Source organism: Chiroxiphia lanceolata, chromosome 3 (genome assembly GCF_009829145.1).
Source record: "Chiroxiphia lanceolata isolate bChiLan1 chromosome 3, bChiLan1.pri, whole genome shotgun sequence".
In the NCBI taxonomy this organism is placed as follows: domain Eukaryota; kingdom Metazoa; phylum Chordata; class Aves; order Passeriformes; family Pipridae; genus Chiroxiphia; species Chiroxiphia lanceolata.
The window spans coordinates 5,194,772-5,211,957 of record NC_045639.1 but is presented as its reverse complement, the minus strand read 5'-3'; positions in this window follow the sequence as shown (position 1 = coordinate 5,211,957).

Genomic DNA, 17,186 nt, shown 5'->3' with positions numbered 1-17,186 from the left:
AGATTGTCTTGCTATGTGCTGTGCAGAGTGGTGGAAGGGACCAAGCTCTAGAAAAAGAGCAGGGACCCGGGTTTTGCTCATAGCCTGGACATTGAACAGCTGTAGCATTCTGGAAAAAGTCACTTCTACCTTGAAAACTAGTGCTTTGGGCTGAGACAGAAAAGCATAAACCTCCCTGAGAGAACTGCCTGGAGCAGTCCTTGCTGGTGTTTCGCAGAACATGCTGCATTGGTGCAGCTGTCTCTCCTCCCCTATTGAAAATGGGGTTGAATCTGTCTCAGTCTCTCTTCCTGTTGCTTTTTCCTCCCCTATTAAGGTTGTGTTTTCATCCTCACCTATTGTTTACTATATCTCTGCCCAGGGGGACTTGGTGCTGCCTCTATAATTCACCTCTCCAAGGAGAGCCTGGAAAGCCAACAGGGCAACTGCCTGGAGAGGAGGTTTGTTAGGCAAAGGGAAGACATCAAGCTTACTGATCCTTTTGGAGCCTTGTTTCTGTCACTGAAGGCTCTTGGAAAAGCCTGATATGTCTGTTTAATCTCTGCCCAGAAAGGGGCTACATCAGACAGGGAACCCACTCAAGGGGAAATGGCAAGTGCTCCTCTGGGCCATGATGTCAAATTCCCATCACATGGATGTGCATCTGGAACAATTCAAGTGACTCAAAAGGAGGCCAGGTTTATTCTACACAACAGAAAGACTGAGTTTCAAGATAGACCAGACAAATATGTAGCTTAAGCTGTTAACCCTTGTGTTCTTCAGCTTCCATATACGCTGCAGCAGGTTTAAAATTATTCCTGGCAGTATTCCTCAGCCTTGTTTGAGGCAAAAAAAAGGAGCCTTATGCATCCTCGGTCTAACAGAAAGACTGTCTCTATGGATTTATGGGTCAATGTCTTAATATATCTCTTAAATGGGAATGAAAACTGCCCTGGAAACTTCCTGAGAGTTATTTCAATTTCACCTCATAGTGCTCTGCAAATAATTGATTTTTTTTTTTTTAATGGAGAAACTTGCTGAAAATTGCAAGTGAGGGAAGCTAATCTGTCAAGAACTCCCCAACTTCTGAACGTGGAATATTTTTTTCCTTTCCTCTCCTGAAAAACTAATAAATGTCCAAAATATTTTGAGTAACCAGACATCATCTGAGGAAAACTCTGCTTCTCTCAACCTAATTCTTGCCCCTGCTGTGAAGGTGTGTTAAGGAGTGTTCTTTGACCTACCTGTTTCTAAAACATGCACAGTTACAGACTTCTCTCGAGTAATTAGTGGGCCTTGTTCTCACAGGAGCTGTGTGCATAATATGGAGCTGAATCTGAAGTGTCACTGTCAAATCTATGTTTTTCGTGCAAGGTCCAAACACTGGAGTGTGATAACACTTGGCAACCTGCACTGCTGGTAAGCCCAGTCCTGGCACGGCAGGGGATGTTACAGGTCAGGCATGGGTGTGCTGGCATGCTGAGGAGAAGCTTTTATGTTGCCTGATCCAGGTGTGCTTTTGCAGTGTAAGAAAATGAGAAAGGACTGGAGAAAGTGGAGGCCTGGTCCAAAATTTCCTGTGGACTTCAGTGCAGGTCTGCAGACAGCTTTGGACTGAGGGATGATATTGATTTCTGTTGGATCACTTATAAATACTTCCTTAGAGATGGTTTCTTATGTGGGAAAAATCCTCGTTACTTTGACTGTCTGAGCAACCACCCACAAGTCAGACTGCAGCTCTCACACTTGCCAAAAAAAGAGACCTTTTATTAAGAGGATTCTCTTGGACCCTGCAGAGACCACAAATGAACACCCCCAGGTGAGGATGAAGGCTACCCTGGGACCCCTGTTAAGCCCATTATGAGGCTCAGTTGCCTTCCCAGATCCCATGAGTGCCTATAGCAGTGTTTCCTTCCTTGCTGTTGACCTTAGAGCAGCTCTGTGGCATATTTGTCTCTGATTTATGTCAAAAATGCTTTTAAAATATTACCAGAGACTTGGGCTTCCTCATGATCTCCCAGCACCTTTCCAAGGTGAAGGGATGGAGTTTAAAGGTGACTAGAGAAATAATAAGACAAATAAACAATTAAAATAGATCATTACTTTAGTATTGCTACTACAGCTGAAACCATGGTTCCTAAGTAATGTTCTCTGTGACCAGGATGATCCAGATAATAGGGAGATTAAAATAGGCCCTTGCCTCTGGCATTTTTCTTGCTGTTATGGGCTCAAGGGATGTTGGGGACTGCTCTGCTGGGAACTTAGCTGTTAGTTTGACTCTGAAGCCAAGCAGAGGAGATGGGGGCTCCTCTTGTGTCCCTCTGCAGGCAACGTGAGTCTGGGTGGAAGTAAAGGCACAAGGGCAAGGGAGCTGATGTCCCTTCTGTGGTTACCTGCTTAGCAAAGGGACTGTGGCCCTTTGGAAGTGATTTGGGATGGTGAAAGGGGTGGGGTGGCCCTTGGAGCATCTCCAAGGCACAGAGAGCTGCAGAGGAGCTTCTTTCCCACACCTGACCTGACCATGCTCTAGATTTATGGTTTGCTATTTGACTTTTCCTGCATCTGGAGGGTGGAGGTTAAGCCTTTGCAATATGTCTGTGGACCAGTTATTTTTTCCACTCCTAAAGAAAGGACAAAAGTGAAGGGTTTAATGTCTAGGCTGACTCTTGGCTGCAGGGAGATGGACTGCTGGGACTTGTCTGCTCAGTGTATTGGGCTGAGGGTGAGGTTTGGTGTGCAGGGGAGCGTTTGAGAAAAGGCAGGAAGAGGTGAAGAACTGAGGATGGAGCAGAGCCCTGAACACAGAGTTGAAGATGTGAGGTCTATGTGATTATAAAAGGAAAACTAATCAGAGGCAAATTGGTTTGGTTTTGGCATGGCACAGTGGTTGGGCAGGGGGTTGTGTGTGTTACCTGCTCAGGAACTTAACCCTGGGGTGGTAAGGCTGCCTCACCTGATGAGCTTCAGTGTCGGCTTTGCCTTGTCCTTACTCCCAACTTTGTGAGCACTTACCTGTCAGGGGATCTGAAGCTGACACCCAAGCTGTTTGTGGGAGTCAGTTATTCCTATGGGGGTTTTCAATCCCACAGCACACATGCAAACAAGATTAAAATGTTTAATATTAAGCTTTATATCTGATTCTTGTTTGTGATAAATAGTTCAAGGAGAATAAAGAAGCTTCTGCTTGTCCCTGAAGCAGGTGAGCAGTGTCCAAAGTCAAGTTCAAGAAGAGTCTAGGTGTGAAAATAGCCTTGTTGAAGCTTTTGCTTCTCTTAAGCAGCTGCATCCCAAGCTACCTTCATTCCTCAAGAGTCAGGATGCTCCTCCTGCCTCCCCAGCCATCCCTCAGGGTGGTGCAGAGCCTTCGGCTGGCAGAACTGTGGCTGCTTGTGCTGCATCAGGGATCAGAGCTGCTCGTGTTCCCAGTAGGCAGGACCCTTGGAAGGCAGTGAGTAGCACAGATCTGCAGGGAAGGCCCAGATAGAGTAATCAAGCTCTTTACTCTTAAGGCTCCTCACCCAGAGGGTGGTTGAGAACTGGCACGGGCTCCCCAGGGCTGTGGTCACAGCACCGAGCCTGCCTGAGCTCAAGGAGTGTTTGGACAACGCTCTCAGGGACATGGTGGGATTGTTGGGGCTCTCCTGTGCAAGGCCAGGAGCTGGACTTTGATGATCCTTGTGGGTCACTCCCAGCTCAGAATATTCTGTGATTTTATCTGGTTTCTGAGTGTCCCCTTGCTCCTGTGAGTCACCTGGCACGTGGTCCAATGCCTTGCTGGGTGCATTGCTCTGTCTTGGCACTGGAGCCTCTCTGCAGAAAGTCCCCTTCAGCTGATCTGAGATCTCCTGCACAAAAAGCCCGGCAGGTTGGCAGGATCGATCATGCTAAGGCAGAAATAGCTTTGTGCTGGAGCCAAGGTCCTTTCAAGGCAGGAGTCATTCGTTTGGGAGATTTTCAGCAGCGCTGGGTTTGTAAGTAATCTCAGCTATTTGAATTCATTGGGAGCCCAGCCCCAAATACTCAAAGAAATTTAAAATAATCCCTTTGGAGCACGTATTTACTTTCTAGCTTTTGACTGTTTAAAAGCTGTGCTTCCAGCACTTACGCCTCCAGCCACAGTGGATGGAAAATGGACCAAGGATTGTGGCAGTACAGAGCTTACCAGAGCAGGAGCTGCCCTGCTGATGTCAGGGGAGCTGGATCCTGTGCTGCCTCAGAAGCTTTGTAGGCTCCTCCCAGGAATTTTCCAGTTTTCTCTCTGTTCCCCACACGTGTGCTTCCAACAAGAGCCAGGATGTGGCCCTTTGTGGATAGGGCAGCATTGCTGTGCCCTCTTATGTTGGCACAGGGGCTGTCTAAAAATCCAGCTGTTACTACTTTATTGCTTAGATCATCATTCATTGTACAGCCCTCTTCACATTAGAAGCTTCTGGGTGTGATAAAGGTATCGGAATTTGGCTCTTTGAATTGATGTGCTTGGTGACATTGACTGGTTTGTTGGGGGGAGGGTCAAAGCTCTGCACAATTTGTTGTTTTTCTCTTTCCTCATAAACACATAATAACACAACACAGGTTGAAGGGAGAAGCAGCCTGTGTATATTAATATCTGGCATGGCATTTCCTTGTGGAAAAGGAGATGCCTCCAGTTTACCTGTATGAAGAATTATCCCTGGCACTGTTTTGTTCCTGCATATAGAGACTGGGATTGCTGCCATCCTATGCACCAGCCCCACTGCTTATTTGGCAATAAGCAAGTGAGGCCCTGCCTGATACTGGGTATGAATCTACAGTAGGGAGGAATTCTCCCACACACTGCCAGGGAACAGATTTATTGCCACATATCCACACAAGGTGCCGAATTCACCTAAGTGTCTTCTAATGTTCTATTTTAATTGCTCATCTCAGCCAGCTAATAATAAATCAGTCTTAAATTTGCAATGGGGATTTGGGGGGGGATAGAGATTGAATGAGATTTTATTGATATTGTTGCAAAAGGCCTTTTCTCTCTCTTCTGGCTAAATGAATTCTATCCTTTTGTTTGTACTAAAGACCCTTCCGGACTGATCTGCCAGCATCCCTCTCTGCACCCTGAGCAATCACTGTGCAGACTGCTGCATCCCCAGCCAGCAGAGCTCTGCGTGCTGGCTGGAGCCCTCAGCTCCACCTGCCTGCACTGGAAATCAGAATGCAGGGAAGAACTTGTACTGGAAACCTCTTGTTTCTTCTTTTTTTTTTTTTTTTTCTTTTTTGGGCTACACTGTAGTTTTACAGTGCTAATGGAACAGCTTCTGAAGAGTAACAAGAAACAGTTGTCCCCCTCTTTCAATGCAGGGGCAGTCAACAGGCCATCATCTGAATCTTAGAGTTACAGTTCAGCTATTCAGTTGTATAGGGTAATTTTTTTAAAACACACTATAGAAACTCAATATTTTTCTTTCTTGGCATGCAGCCTGATCCAAGAGAGGTAGCACTGGGGTTTTTGGGAGGGGTGAATGCACCGTAATTTGAATATACCACTGCCATTATAAATTAACATGACAGTAGTGCCTAAAGCAAGACTAATCACATCTTCTCTTGTGCTTTATACAGACATAATTATTAAGATATTCATGCCCCAATGAGTAAATAAATACTTGCAAGTGAAGTATCAATAGCTTAATATAGGTGAGGGAGAGGAAGAGAAGACAACACCAAAACTAGGTAAGATTTTATGTAGGAAAAGCCCATGCTAATAAAGGCATGAACTTCATTCATAGTTCTCAAAACTAATTGCAGGAACCTGGTTTGGCAGGACGAACTGTGATTCACTAAAGTAACATTTTTTCCTAATCTTAGAACATTTTTCATTGTTAGGCCCGGCAGTTTTCACATGAGTCTATTCAGGTGCCAGCAGTTAAACAATGTCAATGAACCCCTGAATTCTCAGTGCTTATTGAGACCAACAAAGTACCAATTCTTTCTCATGTTTCCCTTCCTGGGACAGTAAAACAGGTCAAAACTGGGTTCAAAACTGCCTTCGTTCTCTATGGAAACTGCAAGGAAATGGGAGGAATGAGGTAATGATATTCCTGTTCTGCTGCAATAAGACTTGCAGGTAAATCTCTCTACCCATGAATTACCATTTATCACCTGAGAAATGGGGATTAAATTTCTCTCTTGAGATCTAAAGCCTTTGCTTTCATCGTGCTGCACATCTTGGCTGGAAGATGAAATACCTGATCACTGTGAGCAAGGGAAATTCAGAACTCTAGTTTGAGGAATCCACCTGTGTGTTGCAAAGTTCCCAGTGTTTTTCTCCAAGGACTACTGGCTATGATTCAGTGGACACAGCAATTACTTTGTCTTTAATTTTTAAAAAGTTTGAGCTGGAATCTCTGCTTGTTCAATTTTCAGTTTGTGCAGTGAAAGGTGAGAGCTCTTGACAGTATCCCAATATCTTGGCACTGTAAAGCAAGATGGAGGAAAAAAGCGTGTCATGGAAGGTGAAATGGGAAGTGAAATTTTGCGTGGGCAGAACTAGTCATGTTTGTGACAGTATGCTCTAGTTTTTCTGAGTATGAATCTGGTTATTCACCTTTAGTTATTTTTGTACAGAAAAATCCTGGGGTCTGGAGGAGAGCAGGTGAAGCAGGAACACACTCAATTTTTTTTCCTGCTTATCCTTCATTACAAGTCAAGCAAATACTGCATCAGGATGTTGTGGAATCATCAGATCTAAAGAAAAAAAACAGCAGTGGTGTATGCATGGAAGGAAAGAGTTTGGGGAATGGGGGAGTACTTGGATAGTATCCCTCGAAGGCAGAGATCAGTTAGGACAAATGGCTGCTAGCTTGGCTTGTTGATAGTGGTAAAGTATCAAAAGGTAAAGTATTAAAAAGTAGGTAAAAATCACTGCTTGGGCTTCTAGAGGAAGGCAGTAACCCATGAGGGGATTTTTTGCTGGACTAGCTACTTATTTTGAATGCAGACAACCCAAGATTAACTTGAGCCTTCATCTTCCACCAGCTTTATGAACTTTTGAGGTGAAGAGAAGCCAGTGAGAGAGGAGTTGGCTGAGTTGCACTATCACAGTGATGGGGACTGTCCTGCTTGGGCAGAGCTTGCAGTGTACTCCATGCAAAAGAGAATTTGTATGATAATGGTCTCATCTCACCTCACCAGGAGGCTGAAGGGGATCACAAGGATGTATCTGTGGTGAGTTGCTGCAGCTGCTCCTCTGCTGTGAGACACAGTGTGGTTAAAAGGCAAAATATTGCATAACCTGGTACTTGTGGGTACTGCTGTTGTCTTTCCATGTCATTTTGATCCAGGCTTTGATGTGTGGTGTTCGATAGGGACTAGAGAATATTTCCTACAGTGCTTCAGGGAAAAGCGTGAGACACGGCAGTGATGGTTACAAGAGCAGGGGTGGCAGGTTTACTGTTTTCAGGTGGTATGGTTTACTCTGCCACGATTCAAACCTAACTAGGAATATTATATTGAAAACATCTTCAGGGAACATGCTGACTTCTTCATAAGACACAAGGGTGGTCTAATGGGAAATTTTATAAGCAGTAGATAACAAGATAAAAATGCTAAGTGGAAGCAACTAAAAATCGTATCTTTCCCAGTTATCCTCTCTTCACTTCCAAGGCACAATTTATCTGATGGAAAAGTCCCACTGTGTTATGTTTGCCATTTTTGAGCATGGTCCAATACCGGCCTGTTGACTTGTGTTGAGGGAAGGGATTGACCTCAGTGTAACTTGTGCTGTGGCAGCCTGGCCTAACCAGCATCATATCTTGGGTCAGAAGAAATAGGACTGTGTGTACAATGAGGCCCTGCTGTCCTTGTTGTTTTGTTCAGGGGAAAAAAAGTACTTTTCAGAAGCCTGGTGAAAATAAATAATAAAAAGGGGTACTGGGATCAAGAAAAATAAGCTACCCTGGCACTTCATCTAGGGATACTTGAAATACTGCAAGAATCTGAAATCCACTGTGGGAAATGAGTCTGAAATGACAGGGATGTGCAGGAGTTGTTCTGAGAACTGGAGGCAGACACAGAGTTAAAAATAAAACAAAGCAAGGGAAGATGCTGCAGAAACTTAGCCCACTCTGTATTGCTTTTCTATAGGTGTGGGGGAGATGGCAGGCAGCAGCTGGCTCCTTCAGAAAACCTGTTTTTATTAAGTCTTGCAAATATTCAGAGAGAAAGACAACAATTTCAAAAAGCTAAACCCACCATTATTAGGTGCAAAACCTCTTCTGGTGGTGGAGTGTGTGTTTGTCCTCTTTCTGTTCCCTTGCACTTCCTGCCCCAGCAGGAAAAAACCCAAGTGACTCTTCTTCCTCCAACATCATTTTTCTGGAGTCCTTTTTAATTCTCAGCATACACAACATGTTGCTGAGTCTCCCCTTCTCCTGGGAGAAACCAATTAGAGATCTGCCCCTGAATGAATTCTTAATTGCAGGTTTCAACCCAGTATGGAGGGGACTGCTGTTGTTATTTATTTTCCCAGGAAGGGGAGAAGCACCAGTAGTGGCAGCAGCCTGTGACGTCAGTTCTCTGCGATGGTGACAGGAAGCTTTCCCGGGAAGAGTGGGCGACAGCAAGGCTTTTTATGAGGGGGTAGGTGGCCTCTTGCTGTGTGCAGACCCAACTGCACTGCTTGGGCTGGCTGGAGTGAACTACATGGGATGCTGCAGACGTGTATTTGTCTTCTGTCCCTGCTTTAAGGGCTCTGAAGCTCTTAGCTGTAATCCCACGCCAGCTGTAGGAGGGTGATATGAAGGGGGAAAGAAAGGGGAAAGTGCTTCATACTCTCTGTGTACCCACAACAGGGTTGTGTAAAGATCTGCTGGGAATAGAGTTGAAATGAGCTTCCAGGAAAACTCACCGGCAGTTACTAACTGGTGTTGGAGCAGGATATGTTTAGTTTACTTTCTGGGGAAAATCCATCATGACAGCACCTATTTTCATGACCTCTATTTTTGGTAGTTTTCTCTTTGCTTATGTTTGTCTCTGAAGTGCTCTCAGTCTGGAGGTGTCTGTGTGTTCCTTGTGGTTCAGTGGAGCAGATCACATGGGTTACTTCACTTGCAGAGTTCTTGGAAGCAGCATGGTTTGAACAAGCCTCATGCTTTGTTCCCTCCTAGGGTTAAGAGAAACCCTTTAATCCTTCAGAAGATGTTCCAAAGCAGAGTGTTGATGAGGGATGCTGTAGAAACAGACTGGGAAAAAGATGCACAAGAAGGGAATAATCTCCCTCTTGAGAGAGGGATGTGATGTTGGTTCCTTTGTCATTCTTCTCTGCCAACATATCTTACCCTGATTCTTCTCAATCCGTAAAGTGAGGACAGTTCACTTCAGTATTTGGCTCTCCCACAGCCGGCCAAGGCTGTCAAGGAATGTCTGTGGTGTGAATGCCTTCCCTCTTAATTATCTCCTGATAATTTCATCAATTGCTGAATGGACACCAATGACCTTGGACAGTTTGAAGTGTTGTCATGGGTGAAAGATCCCACTCCTGTTACTAACTTCCTTCAACAACTGTTTCCTTTACAGAACACCCCCATACTATGACTACATAGAATATCAGTGTCCTATTGAAAAGAACAATAAAGATGCTGGGATAGTTTCTGTGCTGACATCAGGTGGTATTGGAGGTGGGCTATATTGTACCCTCTAGGAAAAGGGACTTGGTGAATTGATTCCTCATCTGTGTTAGAGATGTTGAAAGCCCCTGTGCTGTGTAGTGTACCAGGGCTCTATATTTGCTTACACTCAGTTTAGCTGAACTGACCCAGTCTCCTTTGGCTGAACCAGACCTCAGCCTTTAGGCTGGATCATCAGGCAGACCCAAAACCAATGCTGACAACCAGCAGAGTGATAGTACCAATGTTTGACATCTGTCTCAGAGGACAAGACTGATTAAGCTGCAGCTTTATCTGGACCTGAGGCAACCAATGTCCCTGGGCATGGTGGGCCACGGAGATTTAAACCTTCAGGTTGACTGAACCTGTTCTTGGGTCTAGTTTGGTAGAGGATCTCAAAGTGTTGGTATATGTATGTGAAGGTAGCTGCTGTCTTCTGAAGTTATCTGACTCTCCTATAGGAAGCAGAGTGCCAGAGGCTACTCTGATAATAAATTCCATATGTGGGCTGCAAGATGCCTTGTGAAAAACCACCTCATCCTGCTCCAAGGGAAGGTTTAAGGATGAAACTCAGCAGTGCCCTTTGCTGCTCACCTGGGCACAGGTAAATGATGAGTGTGGCAGATGAAAATCTCAACCTCTCTTTTACCTTCTCAATAGAGGTACTTGCCCTGTAAAAGGGGATGGGAGTGGATATAGCAATTTTTTCCTTCCCTTGCACCCTTACTCATCTCCTCCCATGTGTTGGAGCAGCTGTCCTGTAGGGCAGTGAGAAAGTATGCAGGTAAATATTGATTATCTCTTTGTAGTAATTCAGCAAAGAGACATTTCTTTACTTTTCACCTGCATTGCATCCCTTCTCCCAAATGAACTAGTTCCTGAGGAGTATCCTTAGAAGAGAAGTCCTTACATTTTTTTTTAATGGAACAGACCTTTAAAATAGGCACAGAATTCCTGATAAATGATCCCCTGAGTCCTATAACCATTTTGCTGTCTTCATTAGTGCCTAAACAACAGGGGATGTCATGTGGAGGAAGGAAAGGAGGTGGGAGGCAGCTGATGAGAGGAGCAATGTACCCTGCTAACAAAACCTGTCTGATTTCAGGACCTCTGCATTTCACTTCAGCTGCCTCATTCTGAGCAACCATGTTAAGAGGGAAGAAAAATATTTAAAGCTGCACTAAACAGAGCCCCATGGTAAACCAAGATAAATATCAGCAGAGCTGGTGCTGCTCTGACTGGGAAACCCACACAGCACTGGGATCAACACATCCCTGCCCTGTGGCAGCATCCGTTGCAGCCCTGGCTTGACACACGTGCCAGTGCTCCTTTGCACACTCTTTCCTTTGCTCCAGAGCTGTGTTCAGCAGTGGGCACTTGATTAATCCCTTTTTCCTAGTGCTGAGGAAAGTACGTGCAGCTGGAGAGGGAGGAAGAGCTTGCCTTAGACACCAGATACAGGGATATGCCCCATAGGATTGCTACCTGTCCTTAGGGGTTTTCTGATTCTCTCCCAAGTGCAGAGCTTTCTCAGGAAGGAGCTAATCCTGTGAGACATCCATGGCCACCAAGGCCCTGACATGTGAGTGTGTTCTGAGGCCACAGTTCACCACAGCCTCAGCCCTCCTCTTCCACCCTGTCAAATTCAAGGCTGCCTTTCCAGAGCGCTGCCCTTCTGGCAACGGTGAATCTCTACTGCTTGACATAACCCAAGTCTATCTTCTGAGGTTGTAGCAGTTAAGTAACAGTCTGAGCTTCTGCAAAACAACTGTGGTAGTCCCTCAGGCCACTGATGCTGCTTGTTCCTCCACCAGAGCCCAAGGGAGCAGATGCAATGACTACATAAAGGATTCTGAGGACAGCAGTATAAAGGCAGCTCATGCAGTGGTCAACAGGCTTCAGTTTGGTTGGAAATTCTCTGGTCCTACATCAAATGCCAGCGTAGGGGAGGTGTGTTTTCTCCTGGCCTTTCCTGCTTTGCAAAATTCATCCATCTAGTGAAGGAACTGGACATGAGGAGAAGAGCAGGGATTTCTTTCTGACTGGAAACCAACCAAAACAGGGTTATGTGAAAATCCTAAAATAGGAAAATAGTTTAACCTCCTACTCTGACTATTCCCCAGGGCAGTGATTCTTCCTCACCAGGATTTTCTCTATCAATCAGTTCTCTGCTGTTTTCAGGAAGACATCCTCTGCCTGGTGCTTGAAATGGAAGTTGTACTCTGCTCCCTGGAGATGGTTTCCCTGGGGTGGAGTATTGGCTTCCCTGCTTCCCTAAGGATAGCCTTTTCCTGCTGCTTGTTTTCCTCACTGAATGCCTGTTTCCGAGGGGAAAAAGCTGTTTTATGCTCCACTCTTGTCAAAGCCCTGCTGAGGGCTGTCGGAGTTCTTCCCAAACCATCAGCTGATGTGCACTGCAGGCAGTGACTGCTGTTTACACTGGGTATGTTTTGGGGTTTTCAGGAGGAGAAACACTCTTCTGCAACCTCCAGCAGAACACAGGCTGTATACTGAGGTAATCAGCATCCTTGATCTTCTCCTCTGAGACCCAGTAGTAAGCTTATTTGCACTCAGTCGTGGCAAAAATACAAAGAAAACAAATATGAAAGATTATTTAATGAACTCTGGAAATGAATAATGAATACATCATTTTTAAGTGGTTCTTCAGTCTGCTCCAGACTGCTACCCTGAGATATGAGAGCATCAATCTTGGCTAGTATGAAAGAGGGCAGTCATTTGGTTTCTGAATGAAGAGATCACAGGATGAATGGAAGAGCTAATTGTTTCTTGAAGCAAACTTTTTAGACCTTTGTGTGTCCAAGAAGGAAACTTGGCAGTGTGCTGAACCTTAATTTTTAAACAATGTGAAAGATGGACTTGACTTACCGTTGCTTTGAGTTGGTGTGGTGCAATGAGAAATGAAAGACTAAGCAAGGTTTTGCAGCAAGATTACAGTTTTCTGGAAGATCCCTTGGTGATAGAAAAGTAGAACACATGATTGATTTTAACTTGTTACATGTCTTGTATTGAACACCTTATCTTTGCCATGGTGTCTTAGTTTAGTCTTTATCTGAAAACCAAGAAAGCTGTTTGGGAGCTTCATCTATTTGGAGACTGGCTCACATTTCAAATAAGTTATACAGCATTTCTTTCTAGTTTGCAACTCAAAAGGCTTTTAGGAAAGCTATACATTTGGATTTGCTGTCCCTTGGAGTCCTTAGTGGATAGACTCATGATAGTGAAAGCACTTTATGGATAGATGACTCAAGAAGTGTTTCCTTTTAGAGTGTGTTTAACATAACTTCCCATGAATGAATCTGAAGAATTCTATAAAAATGTGAACGTGTAGATAAGCATGGCATGAGTGTGAAAATGTATGGATTAAAAAAAGCCAATTTAAAAATTAACAATACAGGAAAATTAAGTTCTGAATTCATACAGCAAAGGTGCAAAGTTTTCAGGTGACTACCGAGGAGAAAATGTGCAGCCAGCAGCTCAGCTTCATCAAGGGAACTATTTATTTTAAAGGCATCTCTATAATCTGTGACTTGCAGACTTGTCAGGGGACTGGAGTGAAGGTGGTGATGGCTGGTGGAGGTCTAGGAGCCATGTTGAGGATCATAGAGTGCTGCCTGTGTTAGTCTGCAAAGCCCTGTCTGCTCTGCCCTTGTGGTTCTATGCCTTAACCCCATGATGTGATAACTGTGACTCTGGAGCTTTGACACATGTTTTCCTATAGGAAAAAAATTCCCTACTGAGGCTGCTTTTCATTTCCACTTAATGAAGAAGGTGTTGGTTAGATGGTGTGGAAGTAGGTACCTCTTGTATGGTGCTCTGCCAAGATTCCTGGGAGCCAGATGTGAGTGGCAAGTGAGTTTAAGTAAGCTTTACTGAGCTCATGTGATGTGAAGGAAGTTTAACTTTCATTTGCTTTCACACTTGAGAGCTTATTACAAACCAATAAACTCTTTGGTGTAGCACATGGTGTGTCTGAGATGTAGATGTGGTCCATAACCTTTTGCATCAAGGTTTGTATCTTGTTTTGAGGCCAAGTCTGTTTTCCTTAATCATTCCAATTGCTCTTACAATTCTTTTTCCCCCAGCCTAAAAAATCAAGGGTTGAATTTGTGTGTCACTACATGTAAAAGCAGAAATTTAATTTTTAAAACATGTCAGACATCTATTTGAATTGGGAGCTATTGGGTCCCTAAATATCTTTCAAAATCTGGAGCTGTGCAACAGATGGAGAATCAGCATTTAAAGAGTAATTTCGCAAAGGAAGCGGAGCATCTTTAGTGAAATTATTTCCTTTAGCAAATAGTTGCACAGCATGAAAAAAAGAAAAGAAAGCAGAGCCAGCATCTTGCTCAGGGAAATCATGCTTACTCTCCCTCTCCTCATGCCTCCTTTCTAGTTGTGGTTTATTTTCTTTTTGTATGGATGCACCCAGGCCACATCGTGGCACAAAGCCCAGGATACCCAACTGGTACCTCTTGGTCTCTTGTTGGCACCATGTGGCAGGTCAGAGTGGACACTTTGTGTCCCATGAAAGGCTGAACCCTTCTTATGTCCTTAAGTGGTTTTCATGCAGATATAAAGGTCACAACAACACTGAGCAAGAATCACTGGCCTGTAGAATTCGTCCAAGATAATGTCAGAGGCTCCTAAAAGCAGGCTGATAACATGGTGCGTCAGGCTTATGTAACTGGATGTTGAGCCACAGTATGTATCTGTGTACCTCAGGTTATGTGCAAATGTAGGTTTGCAGTTGGGGTAATATCCTGGGAAATGGATGGGAAAATCCCATCAGCTACCCATGTCAGAGTATCAAAGACTATTGATGTACCTGAATAGGGAAAATCCAGTCTCTGGTCACCTTTGAAGACAGCAGTGACACTGCAGAGTTTGTGTAATCAGGAACTGGTGACAGTCCAGAAAAGATCTCCACAGTTTCCTTATCCTGGATGCTGGGGACATGTGCAGTGTGCAAATAAGTTTGGCAGTGTCTGGGAGGGAAAGGCAACTTTCTAGACAGGTGGAGCTCATCAGTTTTCAAAAAACCAGCTTCTGCTTAGAGATCAAACAACTGCCATATGGTGTTGTTTTTTCCTATAGCACAAACATATTTAGCTCTGCCAGGGGAAGTCTGGGGAACTGATTCTTGTAGCCATATCATGTAGGATATGGCTAAAATTGGAGTAAAACACTACCAAAGCATAGCCTTGGAGAAAGGAGGCTGAATGGCAAGTGCAGGAGAGAGAGATGCAGTGAGTCACTTAGGGAAGGAGCTACTGCTCAATTTAACCTTGGTTTTATTTTATGAAAGCTTGGCAGCTGCAAAGACACAGGTGTAAAAAAAAAAAAAAATTAAAATTTGTAGAACTGTATATAACTAGACTCCTCCACCAAGCTCTAAATCAATATTATTTCAGTTAAAAAAAAAAAATTGCATGCTACTGCTCTGATTCTTGCCTAGAAGACCAAATCTCATTAGGAGCTGCAATAACAGCACATCTAAGAGCAAAATTTGGCTCAGAATGCTTTCACTTTCACAACACCCACTTTTCATTTGAGTGTTCAAAGTTACTGCAAAACATTTCGGAAAATTAGCTATTAGCTCCACACTGTAGTAATTTTTCCGGTGACAACCATTGCATAGTGCATCTACACTGTAATAAACTTTTTGGAGTACCTTAAATTTGTCTTGTTATTGTCTATCAAGTGTTGTTAGTGCTAATCTTGTTCCAGTGCTGACTCAGTTGATGAGCATAATTTTATGATGTAGGCAGCCCTAATTCGTGATGATCTGGGCTTTCACAGAATATCTAGAACCTTCCTGAAAAGCCATTTTGCAAGTGACTAAGACAGACATGAAAGATCTTTGAGCTTAAGGTTGTGCTATAAATGCAAAGCAGCATTTATTATTTAGGCATTTCAAATTTTGCCTTTATCAATACTTCATTAATAAAGTGATCCCTGCAGGAACCATTTGTTACTCTGTGCTCCTGTGCAGCTTACTGTGTCACATTAGGAAAGGAGGAAAAAAAGCAAAGCTTGTAGCATCCAAGACAGCCTGAATTTTTTTTTTTTCCCTTGGTCTCCCTTCCCCCTTCCAGGCTTTCTGCTCCAGTGGCTTGTGTTGTAGTCATACTATGCTTCAAGTGACTTGAGAGCATCCCTAATGCTGCATCCCTGGCACTGTAAGCAAATAAACTATTTCTGTGCAGCAATCTGTAAGCTGCACCTCAAGAAACATTTTCTTGTCTGCTGACAGACACTGGGGAAGGCTCAGTGAGGACTGAGCAAAGAGAGCACTGGCAGAATGAGGAATCTTGTCTTCCTTGATGCAGTAAATCCAAAGCAGCTGGAGGAGGGGTCTAATGGCACCAAGTTTTCCTTCTCTGGCCATCGGCACTTTGGGAGTGAGTGGTTCTGCTGCTGTATTGAGTCACCGCTGTCCACAGTTCATATGTTGTGTGAGAGCCATCAAGGGAGTCCAGGAGGAGCAGGGAAAGGCAGTGGCCTTGCAGGATGGCTGGTGGCTGTGGCAGACACATGCCAACACAACTTCTGAAGTGCATGAAATGCTAAGGCTAGGCACCTTGTAAAACAGCCTGCTGATGTGTGATGCATACTGCCCAAAGTTCACTTGGTTTTACATGAGTCCTGTTCTAAATTTGATCATTTTATAAGTTAGGAGAAAATTCTGCCCTTGCACACTCAAGTTTCGATCTGAAGAGTAAGCTGCTTCTTCTCTCTGTCCCTTGTATCATGTCTAGTGATGAATATGAGGTGTGTGGAGATCTTCACACCTGCTGAGGTCTGGCAGCAACAGACTCGTACCCCCTGGAGTGACTGGCACCAAGGTTAACTTCAGGGAGGATTTGGGACACCTGCAAGATGGAACCGATGGCAGGGTGAGATTTCACATCAAGCTGGATTGGTTTGTCCTTAGATCTGTCCCTCCAAGGCAAAATCCTCTCTTTCTTGGAAAATCACAGCTTTTCCTGTCCTGAAGTCACATCTGGCATCCAGGAAAGCTGCTTTTGCCTTTTCTCTCATTTTCAAGCAGTTTCCTGTAACTCTCTTGGGATTTAAAGCTGGGTTTGTTCAAGTCTTATGTTCTTTCCCTCCCCCTCCAGTATTTTACAGGAGTCTTTTTTTTTCCCCCCTCCCTTTTGCTCAAGAACAAATTGCTTTCCCTTGCACCATTGGAGCTGCAGTTTGCTGTGCTCTTTGTATGAGATGCTTTCAGAGACTGGAGTATTGGATCAGACTCCTTGATGACTCTCCCCATACACCACTTCCAAGGCTTCAAGGCTCACCTGCTTTTTAGCAAATCAGAATTGACACTGGCTTACTTCAGTGCTGATGGATGCTTTTCCCCTACTTCTTGGGCTTTGTGGATGGGCTGTTGGCAAGCATTCCTGACTGCAGTTGCTAAACCCTTAATCTCTCTATATGGAGATAAAGAAGATGCCTTTGGTGAGTCCCTGAGGTCTCTTGCTGCAGGGCCAAAAGCTTTGGTTCATCACAGGAATGGGAGAAAGTCTGCAGAAGGCCAGTTCACTGGAC